At 46.1% G+C, this 16303-nt stretch overlaps 1 protein-coding gene across 1 annotated transcript in view; it reads right to left on the bottom strand.

Annotated features, from left to right (window-relative positions):
- Positions 1 to 16303, bottom strand: part of LOC146798492 (cdc42 effector protein 2-like) — a 50181-nt gene that overhangs the window by 21775 nt on the left and 12103 nt on the right. The gene's annotated exons all lie outside the window — the stretch shown is intronic.

Consider the following 16303-nt stretch of genomic DNA (forward strand, 5'->3'; position numbering starts at 1 on the left):
TTTTGCAAACCCACCCCCTAGACACAAAGGAGATCCTTCCATAATGCAGCCAATATTCTGGGAGGAATACTAGAGCCATAAATAAACAATGTTGTGTGTACCAAGCACTCAAGCATGATACAATTTAAAAAGAAATAAGGTGTAAACTAAGGGGCAGATTTAAAAGCCACTTGCGACATGTTTACGACATTGTTGCGTCACTTCTGTGACGCAGCAGCGTTGAAATCAATGCGCCACCATGCGACAGATTTACAACGTGACACATCTAGTGAGATGCGTCACGTTGTAAAGCCCTGCACTACATTATACCTGCATCAGGCATAATGTGGGTGGGCGTCTCGCCGAAGGAAGCCCCGTAAAAGTGACGCAGTGAAATCTACACGATTTCACTGAGTCACTTTTACGTCCATGCTGCGTCAAACCCTGCGCATGCTTGAAGCAGGTGTAAGGAGTGATGCAACATGTTTGGCATAGGGCGCCCCTGAGCATTACTGGAGTTGCGTCGCACTTGAGACACGACTCCAGCAATGCGCTGCCCTTAAGTCAGAAGATGCGACACGCATCTGACTATCCTTGCGCCGCAGTGCATCGCATTGTAAATGCGACGCATTCGTGGTGGCGCATGGGTATTCCTGCATGTCGGATCTTTATTGGGCTATCCATGCTAATATGCAGGGAAGCGCCAATCCTTGTATAAGTGTTTCCTTTTTTGGGGGAATAATACATTATGCAACTGATCACAGCGTGCCTCTTCCTCGGGCAGAATGAGGCAATGTTTGGAAAACAATTACATTGGAACACATTGTGTCGCACCACAAGCGTCACGTCTGCAGTAATGTTTCAGCTGCAATGTTTGGCCTGTGAAGTAGCAGTGCAAAGTTTCAAGTTGTAGCAATTGGGTCCAGAACTGAGAGGCTCACGCACGAGGGATCAAAACCCCCACAGGCCATCTCACGGGAGGAGTTGTCTGATCACATCTGTGTAGTTGCTCTGACAGAGGTCGCTCAAATCTCATACATTTGCTCGAGTGCATGAAATTGTACATCTGGGCACGAACCACTCTGGTCAATAATTTTTCCACAGTACGTCATGTGAGGTGGCACACGATGAGCTGTGATGCGGAGACACTGGAAATAATTTTTCTACATAAGGAAATGGTAAAGGTGGAACAGTGTTGATCATCCAAGAGTTTTAGAACGTGCCTTATACCACCTTGCATTTGCTTTAATCCCCAGTTTTATCCACACGGCATCCAGGTAAGAGTTCAAGACGCTCTGTAGATGTCTGCTGTGGAGCGGTGCCATAAGACTCCCGTGGGGTGGCTTTCCCACAATGGCTATTGTAGAAGATATTGATTCAAGAGGTTGAATGGAGTCTTGAGATGAGTCTGCTAGCGGCCAAAGGATAACTCAAGAAGGAACATTTGTAACTCGCTCCTGAATCCCTCATGATCCTTGTGTGACCATGAGGATAGATCAATGCTGTTCTTAAGAGTTTGCCACCACTGCAGAGGTCTTTCTGCCTTTTTTCCTTCCGTGGAATCTTCATGTGAAACCGATTGCCTCGACTGGAGTGTAATTCTTGGATGGAAGCATGCTGTGGGTTCAATACTTGCAAGTATTGTTGAATTATACAGATAATGATTTATGTAGGGAACTAAACCAGGAGCCGGTAGAGTTCTACCAATACGGACAAGAAATGCCTTCTGAGATTCAGTTATAGCCTACAACATCCACGTACTCTGGAAAATTTAGGTTGTTAGTGAGGACAAAGGTCCTTAAACTACAGTGTAGTTTAAGACAAATCAGGTGTGAAATAATGTAATGTACATATATTCAAAGTCACTTCACTGGTGCGCTACAAAAGTTACCCTTCAGTATGGCCATTCACAAGTCCTCATTGGTGTGCACCAACTTGTAAAAACACACACAGAAGGACCTCTGCCTCCCTACATGGCACATGGACCACATTACCCACCCTCCTTATAGGGGGCAAGACCTCATTAAAAGGATAGAGCTCTTTTATTGTCATCCGTGCAAAAAATACACATCAGAGGAAGTTCCCTAAGCTGCAAATATCGTGACCAATGTGGTCTCCGAATAAAACGCATCCTTGACTTATGAGGAGGACCACCCCATCGAGTATTTTTTGCGTCACAGGGCGGGGTTTTATAAGCCAATCACATAATCAGCCTTCCATTACTCTGATTTCATGTATACTCCATCTATATGCAAAATCATCAGTTGATGGACAAAATGCAGAACAATGTCATACATTCACCCCAGTACAGAGATCTGGGCCCTAAACCCATCGTGTTTTTGCTCACCGTGCCGTTCCAGTTTGAACCCAGCCATATGAAAATCAGTCTTGACCCTGTGCCTCATGGGAACAGTCCAGCCCGAACTGCCAAGCCAGGTCCTCCCTGGACTGGAAACAAGCATCCTAGGACCGGTTTCGGGGTTTTACCCCTCTTCAGCCAGGATAGCTTGATTCCAGTGGCATGGAGAGCATCTATATTACAAATGAGAAACCACGTGAGCAAGTCAGAAACAGCTAGATTGTATTGCTGGAAGCACGCTTACATTTTGCTTCTACTGGACATGCTTTGTCATGCAGGTGCGTTAAGTGTGCATGCGCACACAGGTCAAACACTTAACTTGGTCACAGTCTCGGGGCCTTATATTTGCTTCTAGTAGGATTCACTTTAAATTGTGTTTTAGAGGAAAGCAAGAACTGGGATTTCCAAGGTGACTTGTGTTGGCACTTCTGAGCACAATGTAGTTTACCGACAATGCCATCTAGCACTTCTACCTCTGGTTAAGGTGTGGATTGTCACATGCCTTGGTCTCCCGCCGCGTTCGCTCTCTAGTGCAAGGAGCTGGTATGGTTCAACTGCTCGTCAGAGAACGGCACAGTAATAAGATACGTGACTCACCGCGAATGCCGCTACAGCCTACACTAGTATTTGGCAGCGAGAAGCCACGCGATCACTCTTCCTTATTACTGTCGTGGAATGTCTCCCAGGTGGACTGCGCCAAGGAAAGGCTAGCACATCATCATCATGGTGTTCTGGCAGCCATCCTAATGTGCAGACCAGGGCGGAATGCAATATGTTTCCAGGCAGAGAATTATTTAAAGGATTTGTTGGTGAAAACAGATGTAATAAAAATGGAGTGCATAAGCCATGTACTTTGAATTTTATGACATGAGTAACTAAACGTCTGTGGCTTTCATACCGTTTCCAGCAAGTGGGGTTTGAAAGGTAGATATTGCTATGAAAAGAACTGTCAATTTAGGTGGTCACTGTAGGCCAACTGAACTAATATATCTCAGGTTTATGCTCTCTATGGGACAATATCTTCAAGTTAAATTGCGCCAGCTTCTTGGAATGGGACTATCACCTTGGACAGGCGCACCGCCATACTCAATTCATGTATGCGCATGCAATGCAAAGCTGTGCAGAAGTGCAATTTGAAATTAATTGGGGGCAAAACCCATATAAAACAAACAGATCCTTATGCTCTTCCACAGAGACAATAGTGAATATGTTTATTCATTTGAGTACTTTCACAGCCAGCATATTTTGAAACCGGGGGGCAACTTCAACACGAGAGCAATGTTATATCTCAAATGCACATTAATGACCCCTCTATTTAGTATCTGAGAACTAGTTATGCCACGTCGACCTTCTATCGTGCGATGCGCACGTATCGAGGCCAGAGGGCCGCCATCTTGCTTCAGGGTCCTGCCTTACTCCCTAGAAATCTGCAGAACACAGTTCATGCCCCTGTGATATACAGCTCATGCCCGTGTTTATTAAGGTGCCACAGACCGCCTGAACAGTAAATTCAAGGTTTATACATTTTTCTTTGAACTGGGCCAACGTGAGCTGCAGATTTTTGTGAAAAGAGTACATTTAGTGCACTATGCCTAAAACAAATTCTTTATAAAATCGTGCTCCCTGTTAAGTACAGTTTGGACGGTATCTTGGCAGGTGCAGTATGCGTTCCTTTGACGCGCTTGATCTCTGCATATCACTGGAAATGCTTGAAGCTTCATATAAGATACTGGTCCGCTAAATGCCAAAGGTGGAAAGCCTGGTATGGTATTACATTCTGAAACTCAGTACATACTGTCTGGGGCGCCAAAATGTCCCCCTCACAAGTGCCACTTCATGACAATGCATTTTAATGCCCGGACTTAGAGAAAAAGGGTCCAATATTCATTCAGTAGGATTGCAGAGGGGAAGAAGGCGGATTATTAAGGACAATAATTAGGGATTTAAACGTTCCAGAGAGCAGACTGACCCTGTCCTGCCCAGCAGAACGGTTCACTGCTGTCCCTAATGAGGGCGCCCACAATGTATGCTGCTGTCCATGGGCTCACTCCACCGAGCTCCTCAAACCCCTGTGACAGAAGGCGGGGGGCAGCAGCCTCATTCTCTCAGCAGTGCTTGAGGTCACTGCCTGCTGGGGCACACTGGGCGGCAGTGAGAGAGGATATAGGCTGGGGAAGAGTCATGAACGTCGAGGAGAAAAACAGGAACAGTATATTCCAGATCAAATTCAACACACCGAAGACCCTCTTCAGCCAAGGAGGGCTTCCAGCCACAAATCAAGGCTCAGACGCATTCAAGAAGAGGGCCCTTTTAATTGTGGAAAAGAAAAAAGACTTTCTGCATTCATTTCAAGCCCCATTCTGTGGATTTTTTTCTTTCTTTCTGTTGTTTTACTCCGTGCAAAACTCCTGGCTCAGTGATCACTTCAGAAAGCTTTTACAGTGTGACACAGATAGTGAGCGGTATTTTGGGTATTACCCTGTGTCATAGGTCAGGGATTTTGGTTATTACCCTGGGTCATAGGTCAATCAGCACAACCTGGGGAAGTAACTGCTCAGGGAAGAAGGAACAGACACATGGGACCTGTTGTGAACTCAGAGCTGGCTCTTTCATTGGGTGAGGTCAGGCGGAGGCCCTAGGGCGCAACATAAGTGTTGATGCCAATTTTTTAAATGTGGGAAATTGCAGTTTTCGATGGAAAGGGAGTGCTCCAGCTGACACAAGTCTATCTGGCTTGGAGGACTGGAATTCCCCACACCCTTAGTGGAGGAGGAAGAGTTATAGCCGACCGCAAGAGACAAATGAGAGGGTGGGAGAGCGTGCAGTTAACTATGGAGAAAGCAACAGTCTTTCTTTTCTGCCCTGTATTATGCAATAACACATCCGAGGAACTGGTTGGCCCTCAGTCCAAAGATGCCCACGAGCTGCACCCATTCAGTCATTTCAAACATCCAAGCTCAGTGTGTCTGTGAATGCTTTGAATCAAAGATGCAAGTACAGTTTTGCCAAAGGAAACGCACACTCGTATTGTTTTTCCTTTCTTGTACACTGGGTGTGGTAGGGACGTTCAAACATGTTAAAATGTTTTTGTACTCAACAGGAAGGTCTTGCCTTTGGGACCTTATAAGTGTTTAGACATGCAACAGTTGCATAACTAAATACTTATAAGGTCCCAAAAGAGAGACCTATTGGCTATGCAAAGCGGCCGTGCGGCCGCTAAAGTGAAAGTAATCGCGGTAAAGCACGGTGCGCGCGCCCGCGCACATGCACTGTAGCTCTAGGCTGGCCTGGTAGCACTTTTTGGAGCCCTCTCAATAAGTCTCGCCAGACCAGCGAATGCGCTGGGTCAGGCGAGACCTAAAAAAACAGTAACTGAAGTGTTAATTTTACAAAATCTAACACACTGTCACTGTTGGCAGAAACAGTAAAACTCGTTTTGGTTGCGCACTCTCCAACAGAAATGCACCGGCATCGTCTGTCGTAGTGGCCAGGGTAGGACAGAACACGTTGCTGTCTTCAGCTAGCCCTGCTAGTTGTGCGCAATATTAAGTTATCCAAAACGTGACAGGTGTATTTCTCAACAGGGCCGTCTTAATAGCATTATAGGCCCCGGGGCAAAGCAGTGTACTGGGCCCTGCCTACACAACCACACACAGGAATAAAAATGAAAATTATCACCCCTGGTAAAATTCTGGTTTGTGCATAGATTATCATGGGGCCCCTATGCTTGTGGGGACCCAGGCAACTACCCAGCATGCCCATGCATTATGACGGCACTGTTTCTCAAGGGAGCCCTTTGAGTAAAGTCAGGCTCCGCGTATTTTGCGGTGGAATTACTCTCGTTTTGTGGGCTGAGAGGCTTTTGTGGTTCAAAGTGCAGCAGAGTTAGAGAGGACTTGCATCACACAGGGTGTTGATCCTTGAATATTGGCCCCTAGAATATCAATGGGACACAATCTCGAGGACAAAATATCCCCAAAAACCCACAGGTAAATAAGTCTAGATTTTCTATATTCAACTCCATATATATATATATACACGGTACATATGTCTTCAAGGTACATTGATATGGAGAGAGGAAGCGTAAATCTATACTTCCCTATATGCACTAACCTTTCGATATTTTGTCCCTCGATATTCTTTTCTCAATATTCTTGAACCACAAGATTCTGGGGGCGGATATTCAGTAGTACAATCATCACATAGGACAGTAGGGTGCCTGCAGCAGGGAGGGAGAGTAGCTATCAACATTGTGGCAGGTGTAGCAGCACTGGAGCCCAGAGGTGTGAGGGGCCTTCGGATCCCCAATTAGTGGCTGATTTTTACTTCCAAATGGGACGGGAGCCCAATTTTCTTTCTTACAATAGCGCCCATGGTACCATAGCTATGCCACTGGCTGCAGGTACACGTAAGCCATCCATTACATAGGACAGTGCGGTGCATGTAACAGAGAGATATGGGACTTTCCTCACACAGAAGAGTGCACTGTCTGCATAAGAGGGACGCAGGGCTTTCATCACAGAAGAGTGCAGTGCCTGCAGCTGAAAGAAGCGAGACTCATGATGTGGGAGAGTGTAGAGCCTGCAGCTGAAAGAAGCGAGACTCATGATGTGGGAGAGTGTAGAGCCTGCAGCTGAAAGAAGCGAGACTCATGATGTGGGAGAGTGTAGAGCCTGCAGCTGAAAGAAGCGAGACTCATGATGTGGGAGAGTGTAGTGCCTGCAGCTGAAAGAAGCGAGACTCATGATGTGGGAGAGTGTAGTGCCTGCAGCTGAAAGAAGCGAGACTCATGATGTGGGAGAGTGTACAGCCTGCAGCTGAAAGAAGCGAGACTCATGATGTGGGAGAGTGTAGAGCCTGCAGCTGAAAGAAGCGAGACTCATGATGTGGGAGAGTGTAGTGCCTGCAGCTGAAAGAAGCGAGACTCATGATGTGGGAGAGTGTAGTGCCTGCAGCTGAAAGAAGCGAGACTCATGATGTGGGAGAGTGTAGTGCCTGCAGCTGAAAGAAGGGTGACTCATGATGTGGGAGAGTGTAGAGCCTGCAGCTGAAAGAAGCGAGACTCATGATGTGGGAGAGTGTAGAGCCTGCAGCTGAAAGAAGCGAGACTCATGATGTGGGAGAGTGTAGTGCCTGCAGCTGAAAGAAGCGAGACTCATGATGTGGGAGAGTGTAGAGCCTGCAGCTGAAAGAAGCGAGACTCATGATGTGGGAGAGTGTAGTGCCTGCAGCTGAAAGAAGCGAGACTCATGATGTGGGAGAGTGTAGAGCCTGCAGCTGAAAGAAGCGAGACTCATGATGTGGGAGAGTGTAGTGCCTGCAGCTGAAAGAAGCGAGACTCATGATGTGGGAGAGTGTAGAGCCTGCAGCTGAAAGAAGCGAGACTCATGATGTGGGAGAGTGTAGTGCCTGCAGCTGAAAGAAGCGAGACTCATGATGTGGGAGAGTGTAGTGCCTGCAGCTGAAAGAAGCGAGACTCATGATGTGGGAGAGTGTAGTGCCTGCAGCTGAAAGAAGCAAGAGTTTCATGATGTGGGAGAGTGTGGTGCTTGTAGTAGAGGGAGATGGAGATTTCTTCTCATAGGACAGTGTGGTGTCTGCAGCAGAGGGAGACAGGACTTTCCTCTCAGGATACATCTTTCATCATCTGGTCAGAACAATGCCCTCTGCAGGGACTAGGCTTTGATTAATGGGTAAATGTGGTATCTGCAGCTGGACTGGGCCTCCCGCAAGAGAGAAGTAGGTTCTTGCAGGAGGGATATTGAGCCTTCATCCCAATAGGGAAGATGGTGCCTTCTGGAGGGTTTCCATCCACAGGAGAGGACAGTGTCTAACAGGGATGCTCAGTTTTCATTACAAGGGAGAAGATTCTGCCTGCAGGGCCTCACCACAAAGAAGACAACACTGTCTGCAGAGGGGATGTAGGACATTCTGCAGAAGGGGAAACACAATGCCTTTAACAAGGATATTCAGCTTTCATCTCAATGCAGAAGGTGGCACATGCAGTAAGGAGGGCGATGCTGATGCATGTAACAGGATGTATGGATTTTAGCCAAGGGAGAGTGTGGTGTCTGCATCGGGGATTTAGGACTTTTATCACAAAGGAGGAGGTCATGCCTGCCAACAGCGATGTAGGGGCTCCTTCCCTGAGAGAAATAGGTACCTAGAGAAGAGGTGTAGGGCTTTTACAAAAGGGAGACGGATGGGTCTGCAAAAGGAACGCAGAGCTTTCGTCCCAATGAATATTGTGGTGCCGGTAACAGAGATGTAGGGCTTTTGCAAAAATAAAGAAACTGGTGCCTGCTGCATGGTTATAGGGCATTAATCACAAATGAGACGGTGCTATCTGCTGCAAGTGTTTCAGCCCAATGGACAAGGTGGTACTTAAAGAAGAGGTGTAGGACATTGACCAAAAGAGAGAAATCTCTGTCTGCGGACGAAGTGCAGACATTTCATCAAAAGGGTAAGGCGATGCATGCTTGCAGAAGGGGGGTAAGGGTTTCAATACAAAGGAGCATACCTGCTTCATCTCATGAGGTGGGAAAGCAGACCTGTTTCTGTATCTGTGTAGTGATATAACACTGACCCTAACCATTAAAAGTATTTATCCTCTCATAATTGTGTAGAAAGTTAGTTGCAGGAGTTGAGTCGAGGTCACAGGAGAGATTTTCCACCCCTTATGTATCCATCGATTATTTTGAACAACCCAAGTTTACTGGAAGCAAGGATGGCTATCCAACTGAGTGGTGTTTGTGATGTTCTCAGAAGGAAGGTATCTTAAGTAAACACATTAAGAGTCTCTTGTTTGATCCCTGACATCCTCAATTAACAAGCATTTACAATGCATTAGATCTTGCATTTGCGAGAGTTTGAGCTATTGGCATTGTAAATGATAATGCCTTTTATTTATGTGTTGGTTTGAAAACAGATAAATAAAAGACACTGTCATTTACAATGCCAATAGCTTAAACTCTCATCAAGGCGAGACTTATTGCATTGCAAATGCTTATTTGCAAAAGTGCCCAATGCCGCGCTTTCACTTTAAAGGTGGCTGCGCCTCTTTCTTTAGACGAGCCGCGTCTAAAGAAAGGTGCGCACTCACTATTAAAGTGAAAGCACTGTATGAGGTGCTTTTACAACAAAAAAAAAGCATTTGTTTGTCAAGTTGACAAACAAAAGATTTTGTTTTTGTAAAAGCGCCCCATTCCGTGCTTTCACTTTACTAGCAGCCATGCACATTTAGTTAGACAAGCCATGTCTAAAGAAAGGGGCGTGGAAGCCATTAAAATGAAAGCACGGAATGGGGCGCTATAAGACAGCAAAAATTTAAATAGGAATAAAAATAAAACAGGCTGCCACGTTTGACGCAGCAAACAACAAACACGCCATTATATCAGCTGAGGCGTGCCGAGAGAGCGTGTCAGAGGAAGGAGAAAACCATTTAACCAAATAGTGCTCAGAGGCTGTATTTAAAGCCTCCTGAGTAACAACACACGTAAGAGGGACAGTCCTTATGGAAGGTTACAAGATGAGACAAGGCAGTACTAAGGAGGGATAATTAAGCCTATTGGCCAATGAAAAGCCACAGTTTACAAAGGACAGTGAGTGGAGCGAATTAAAAGATGGCTGGAGAATGGGCGGTGCTTCAAGTCCATACGTGAATACAGCATGCCTCGCAGGGCAGCGCATGCGTTGCCCAGGCTCGACCTAAAAATAGTCTAAGAACGATAAAGCGAAACCACCATTAGCACTTTCCAATCAAGGCAGCCGCTTCCTTTTAGACACATGAGGGGACCTGAGAAACTAGTGCAGAAGGCCATCTGATAAAATGCCCCAATGCATTGTGACGGAGAGAGGCTTGCTGTAGGAAACAGCAAATCCAAAATAAATGAAATCCAACATCAGTTGCTGTCTCTGTTCAGGTGGACGAGAGGTTGCAGATGAACATTAAAAAAGGTGTTTGCTTTGTGTTAGAGCCACGCTGGACCGGCATGCTGGAGAGGGGGGTTTGGAAAAGAAATAAAGATGAAAGAGAAATTACAAACAGCAAAAAACAAGAAAAAAAAACGAAAAAAGATTGAGAGGAAGAAAGCAATAGAAAGAAAACTGTTTCCCTTCCATCCCGCCACCCCCACCTCATTTCTCTTTCTTTAATACCTGATCATAAATTTGCTTTGCAGATTTAAGATTTTGGAGCATATTATCTAGAGAAGTACCGCCGCTTTTTCGGCATATATTGCCGAAAAAGCAGCGATTTTTCTATCGCACTATTAACAAGGACTCGCTAACAAGCAATGCGCTTGTTTCTTTGAGTTAGCAGACTTTTTTTACCACTTTGCATGTCAGCGATATTTATCGCTAATGACATGCATGGAAACAGTCACAAACACAACTTCCCTCTATTATCAATGCGGCCCGGACCCGCGAAGCGATAAAAAAAGTCACGCTAACCGCGTTTATTGCTGGAATGTAACACCTGATTAAAACTTGACTTAACCATCTTGGCAATGGGAGGTGGATTGTTAGGTTAAGTCCACACTTGCTTATTAGCTTTTCGTTACCGCAGTAAAATTATCGCTGGATTTGTCACGCTATTGCTGCTTTTCACCCCTATCGCTGGATTTTACATCGCCTCTGAGCAAAGCGTTGCTAATACACCGCTAACACGACGATGTATCCAGCGATCGACGGCGATAAAAAAATACGCGCTATGCGCGATTTGCGATAATTAACGCACGGTGTTGATAATATGCCCCTTTGTCTTTTTGGTTGCAGCCTAAAGCGTCTTAAACAGTGCAGAAATACAAAAGGTTTTTATTCTGATTGCACCATATCTTATTGTGAGTTCAATCAGACAGTAATGCTCATCCATTCCACTCCCCCCCCACCCCAATCCTGTTTTTGTGCGCTTGTTGCATAACAGTGCTGGCTGGAGAAGGAAGGCAGACACTGTATGGGGAGGGAGAGCTCATACCAAAGAGATAAGGAAGAAAAGAAATGCACTGTTATAGTGCTGAAGAAACCTCATAAACACAGAACCCTATCTCCACTTTGCTAACCATAAACCTCTAGGACAGGGTCTTCAAACTGGGGGGCGGGTCCCTGTAAGGGTACCTCAGGTGATCCTAGGGGAGGCACCAGGCTTAAGCCAAAATAAGCATTATGCTGATAACAGTGATTTGTTTTAAGCAGAAAGAAATGGGTTGCAGTAAGCAGCTCGGCCTTCACTAACATCTTTTGTCATTTATATCCTAGCAAGGAGTATGTGTCAGAAGGGAAAGGACTCTAAATATTCTTCAATTCCCCCCTAACATTAGTAAGGCCTGCTGACCAGAATAGTATGTTTGGCAATAATGTATTTGATTGCATTTTTAAAACTGTAACAGAACTTAACTGCAATATTTAAATAAGTCAGGACATATTCAAACATGACAAATTAATAGAATAAATTGTAAAAAAAACTTCTGAGGGGGTCCTGAATTTTTTTCCCCACGAGCGATTGAGGGTAGAGCGGGGCATTAAAAAGATTGAAGACCACTGCTCTAGGGGGCCTTCAACAGATTTTGAAACCTGAGTTTAGGAGTTAGGCGTGTTTCCATTACATATCGCTGACAGCTGCTCTGCAGAGAGGGAGTGGTGTAAGTGTGCCTGGCTCTTCTCACAGATGACGCCTGCTCGGCTCTGTGCCCACCTGGAACACTGAAAATGGAATCTTCACAGTTCAAGTCTCACTGTCTCCAACCATAATCTCACCGGCGAATATGCGGTCACTTAAAGAAACTGCACCAGGCGTGTTTTAAAAGTCGATTTCATTTTAAGTCCCAGTATTGACACATGACTAGTTAACAAAACCGAAAGCTGTATTTCTAAATTCTTTTGATTTAAAAAAGTACATGTCACAAATCTATTAATTTTACATGACTCATTTTCTATGAAGAATGTATTTACCGCCGCTTGTATCGAAATAACGAATCAGAAATGTATGGAAAAGAAGACCAGGTCCGAGTCTCAAAGCTTGTGGTCTAAACAGGAAGCAAGCAAATCTTAATACTTAATGACTAAAACTTAACAGCTCTTCTGGTTTTCCTTGAGTCAGGCATCCATATGCGACTAACAGAGCAGTCTGATCTGCTATGGGCCCTCAAATAAACGGAAAGCCATATTGCGCATGCTAACTAAACGTGGTTCAGTCAATGGATCACTCACCCAGGATCCAACTCCAATCACTGGTTGTAATAGAAACCACACTCTGGACTTTGCTAATGGGAATTTACTGCCAGGTATCACTTTTCATGTGTGATACTTCCAGCCAGTCCTTACTTTTTGGCTCACATCACTTCGCATTCTGAGGCTTGCAGCTCTGCTTCCACCATCTTAGGCACGGAAATAAAATCCCAGCATGCAAAGTGCTGTTGGATGAAAAACCAGGCTGGTTGAATATGTTACAGGTATAATACGAGAATATTGGGGAGTCTGACACTGTAGCACGGCCGGCATCTTTGTTGGAAGTCATCTAGCGATGTACAATGACAGTTGTCAGAAGACAGTCTGGGTGCCATTTTGACATCAGGCCGCCTGGCTAATGATCCATGGCTTCAGAGAGTCATTTACTGTGGGGGCAGAGGAGGAGCGATTTCTGTTTTTGGCTGCTTGGCTGTAAACCTGTTCCAGTTGGTGATATCTAGCAGGTGTAGGCACTCTTTGTCTGGCAACCCTTATGCTTAAGTCTTGCTGGTTAGGATAGGGGCAACTGTAAAAAGTTTATTCCCTCTTTACCTCCTACCAGCCATGGGTGTACACATAGCACCCAGCCCAATTAAGCACCAGTAAGCTTGGACTTTTTCTCACCCTAAGGGGGCAACAGAGGGATATCTTCGCAGGGATGGATCCCCAGGACTCCCTCGTTCTCAGATCATACTGAAGATGCTGCAGAGCACCACTACAGCACTGACTAAAATCAGAAAGACGAATGAGGCTTTCAGCCCTGCCAAGTATCCCGCATCAGGCGTGACGCGAACGCATTTCAGTGCGGTGGTCTGGCTGGACTGTTCCCATGAGGCACAGGGTCAGACTGATTTGCATATGGCCATGTCTGAACTGGGGTGGCAGAGTGGGCTAAAGAACGGTGATGGATCAAACCCAGATCAGTTGACTGGGTGTGAGTGTTTGATTGGTTCTGATGCTCCGTCCATCACCACCCCCTTTTGTACCGCTTTGTTCGCCATAAGTTGGCAGGGTATGCTCAGACGTGAGTCCCTTGCTCACTTTGCCACTGGATTCAAGCAAGCCTGGCTGAAGACGGCTGAAATGCCAGAAACCGGTCCTAGGAAGCTTGTTTCTGGTCCAGGGAAGGCATGGCTTGGCAGTTCGGGCTGGACTGTTCCCATGAGGCACAGGGTCAGACTGATTTGCATATGGCCATGTCTGAACTGGGGTGGCAGAGTGGGCTAAAGAACGGTGATGGATCAAACCCAGATCTGTTGACTGGGTGTGAGTGTTTGATTGGTTCTGATGCTCCGTCCATCACCACCCCCTTTTGTACCGCTGTGGTCTGCATCACCGCACTGAAATGCGAAGTCACGCATATAAAGACCTGTGCCTATCAAATGCTGTTATTATAAAACACTAGTGACATTGGCATAGGCAGGCAGCCCGTGCTGCATGGGAGACTTCTTGAGGGCTGGGTTCCGAGTTGGCTGCTTGCTACAATGTAACAACTGTAGTGAATCGCCGAGCGCTAGCGCGGCATACTTTCATTTTCGTGAGTTCATGGGCAGCAGCTGAACTCAGAAATTACTCCAGGCAGGCTGGTCTTGATGAGGTCACAGGCGGCGCTGTAATAAATCCCGCGGCTGCTGCATCATGCACGCCCGACCTAGTCTGTGTTCCACCATGGCCCAGATGGCAGAAGAGTCACTTAGAACACCCGGGCAGACTGCGGCGGCCGGAGTGGTTCGTTCGCGGCCCCAGAGCACTAGGACTGTCCAGCTGAGCCGGCCGGCCGGCCCAAGCGAGCCTGATTCGGGCGGCCGGTCACAACTGGAGGTAGATGAGCTAGGCGGCCAGCATTGCGTGAAATGCAGCTGCTCTCGAGTAAGTGTGTGCCTAGCCCTGAAGTTAGAGAGGGGTGTAAAATAAGAGTACTCGCTGGCAATAATTTCAAAATTATATGTGCCCTCGACTTTGCATTCCGACCGCCTCCAAGTTCAAGGCAAATACGCGCTACACTCCGCACTCGCAGCCATACACAGACTTGCACATAGCGGACAGTCAGTGACACGCGCGCGCACACACACAACATGCACGGCATGACACCTTTCTCAGGCCAGCTCAGCTAATGTGAAATGATTTCTCTGTGCCACAAACACTCGCTTGACTTCTACTAATGTCACTCACTACTCTTGATCTACCATATAATTGTCCTCTGGCTCGAGGCTGCCATGCCCCAAATGCCCGGCGTGCATGCCGCAGTCTGCCACAATTAGTTTTCCCTTCGCTGTGGGCCAGCCAACAACTCCAACTGTGCTTTACTTTAGTCATGATAGGCAATTAAATCCGGGGCTCAGGAGAGGCTGGTGGGTGTCTCATGAAGGTGGTGCCCGTGTTTGTGAGGCGTTTGGTAGCCGGACGTATACGTGTTGTACATGAATGGCTAACTAAACTGAAGTTGAAGCGCATCAAAAATACATTAGTTATTGGAGCATGTGGATGGAACGTGGAGCAGAACGTTTATTCGGTATATATTAACTAATTCATGCTGGGCGGCCTCAAGTTAAACCAGCCATTCCTTGAAGAACTTCAAAACAACTGTGTAAGTGTTGAGAGAGACTCGTTTATAAAATTATACCACAGTGCCCTAGCTGCTGGCTATGCCTGAGACTTCTCTGCCCCTCAGCCTGAGGCCTAATGCATTTCTGGTGCTTTGCAGCAGTTTTAAGATTTTCTTGTTGCTCTAATTTAATTTATTATATGTTTCCCTAGTCTTCATTGCTGGATTTTGCTCGCGCAAAGCTGTCACTCCTAGTCGTTGAAATGTCACTCGTAATTACACTGACATTCGGGAAATGTCACACATGGCCGTCTGAAACCTTGGCAGCTATGGGCTGAAACTCCAGATGAAAGCATAGAGAATGAAGGATTAAATCAGACAGCAGATGACTGAGTGCATGAGCTTGGCTACTAAGGTGACAAAGGTTAAAGATCTCTGGGGAAAGAAATCTGAATTGTGGTGAATCACTTAGAATGAATTATTAGGGCGACCTATTTGACAGAAAAGTATCCAGATTTCCCAACATCCCAACATGCAATGCCTATGAATGGCCAATGGAGCTATGAAAGCGGACTTGGAAATTCCTAATGCAGACGCATTGCAAGACACAACAGCCTTTCTAGAATTTTCCCTATAACCTTATCAGCATGTGAGTGCTGTTGCAGTTATGACACGGCCTCACAACCAGTAAGCACAGGAGAAAATAATTGGGGGTAGTTTGCGGAGAGACAAAAAAATACCTGCGAAGTTCCGCAAGGTGCTGAGTGTAGTGCGAACTGCCTTTAGCGCTGATCTTCCTGCCGCTCGAGTAAAAATTCTACCCGAGCGGCAGCTCAGGGAAAAAACTCTGCATAACTACGCGAAACAGAGTTTTCTGCACTCCACAAGCTCCGCGGAGCGCGGAAAATTCCACAAACGGAGCAGAGTTCACCACCCAGGCCTACAAATATGAACTGTGTGAACCTGGATGACTGGCAAGAAAAAGTTCCTAAATATTTTTTTTTCTGTATCAATTAACAATAAAATGCAGCACCTACAACTGCTATTCACGCAGGCACATCTTTTCTCCTCGTACTTTACTGTCACAATAGCTTTTGCCTGTAAGTTTGCATGACTGATATCTGACTTAATAGTCACAAGTTAACAAAAGAGACGGGGACAGGACTCTAGAGCTTTACGAATGAAACAGGGAGTGA

The sequence above is a fragment of the Triturus cristatus genome, chromosome 9 (genome assembly GCF_964204655.1).
Source record: "Triturus cristatus chromosome 9, aTriCri1.1, whole genome shotgun sequence".
Classification (NCBI taxonomy): Eukaryota; Metazoa; Chordata; class Amphibia; order Caudata; family Salamandridae; genus Triturus; species Triturus cristatus.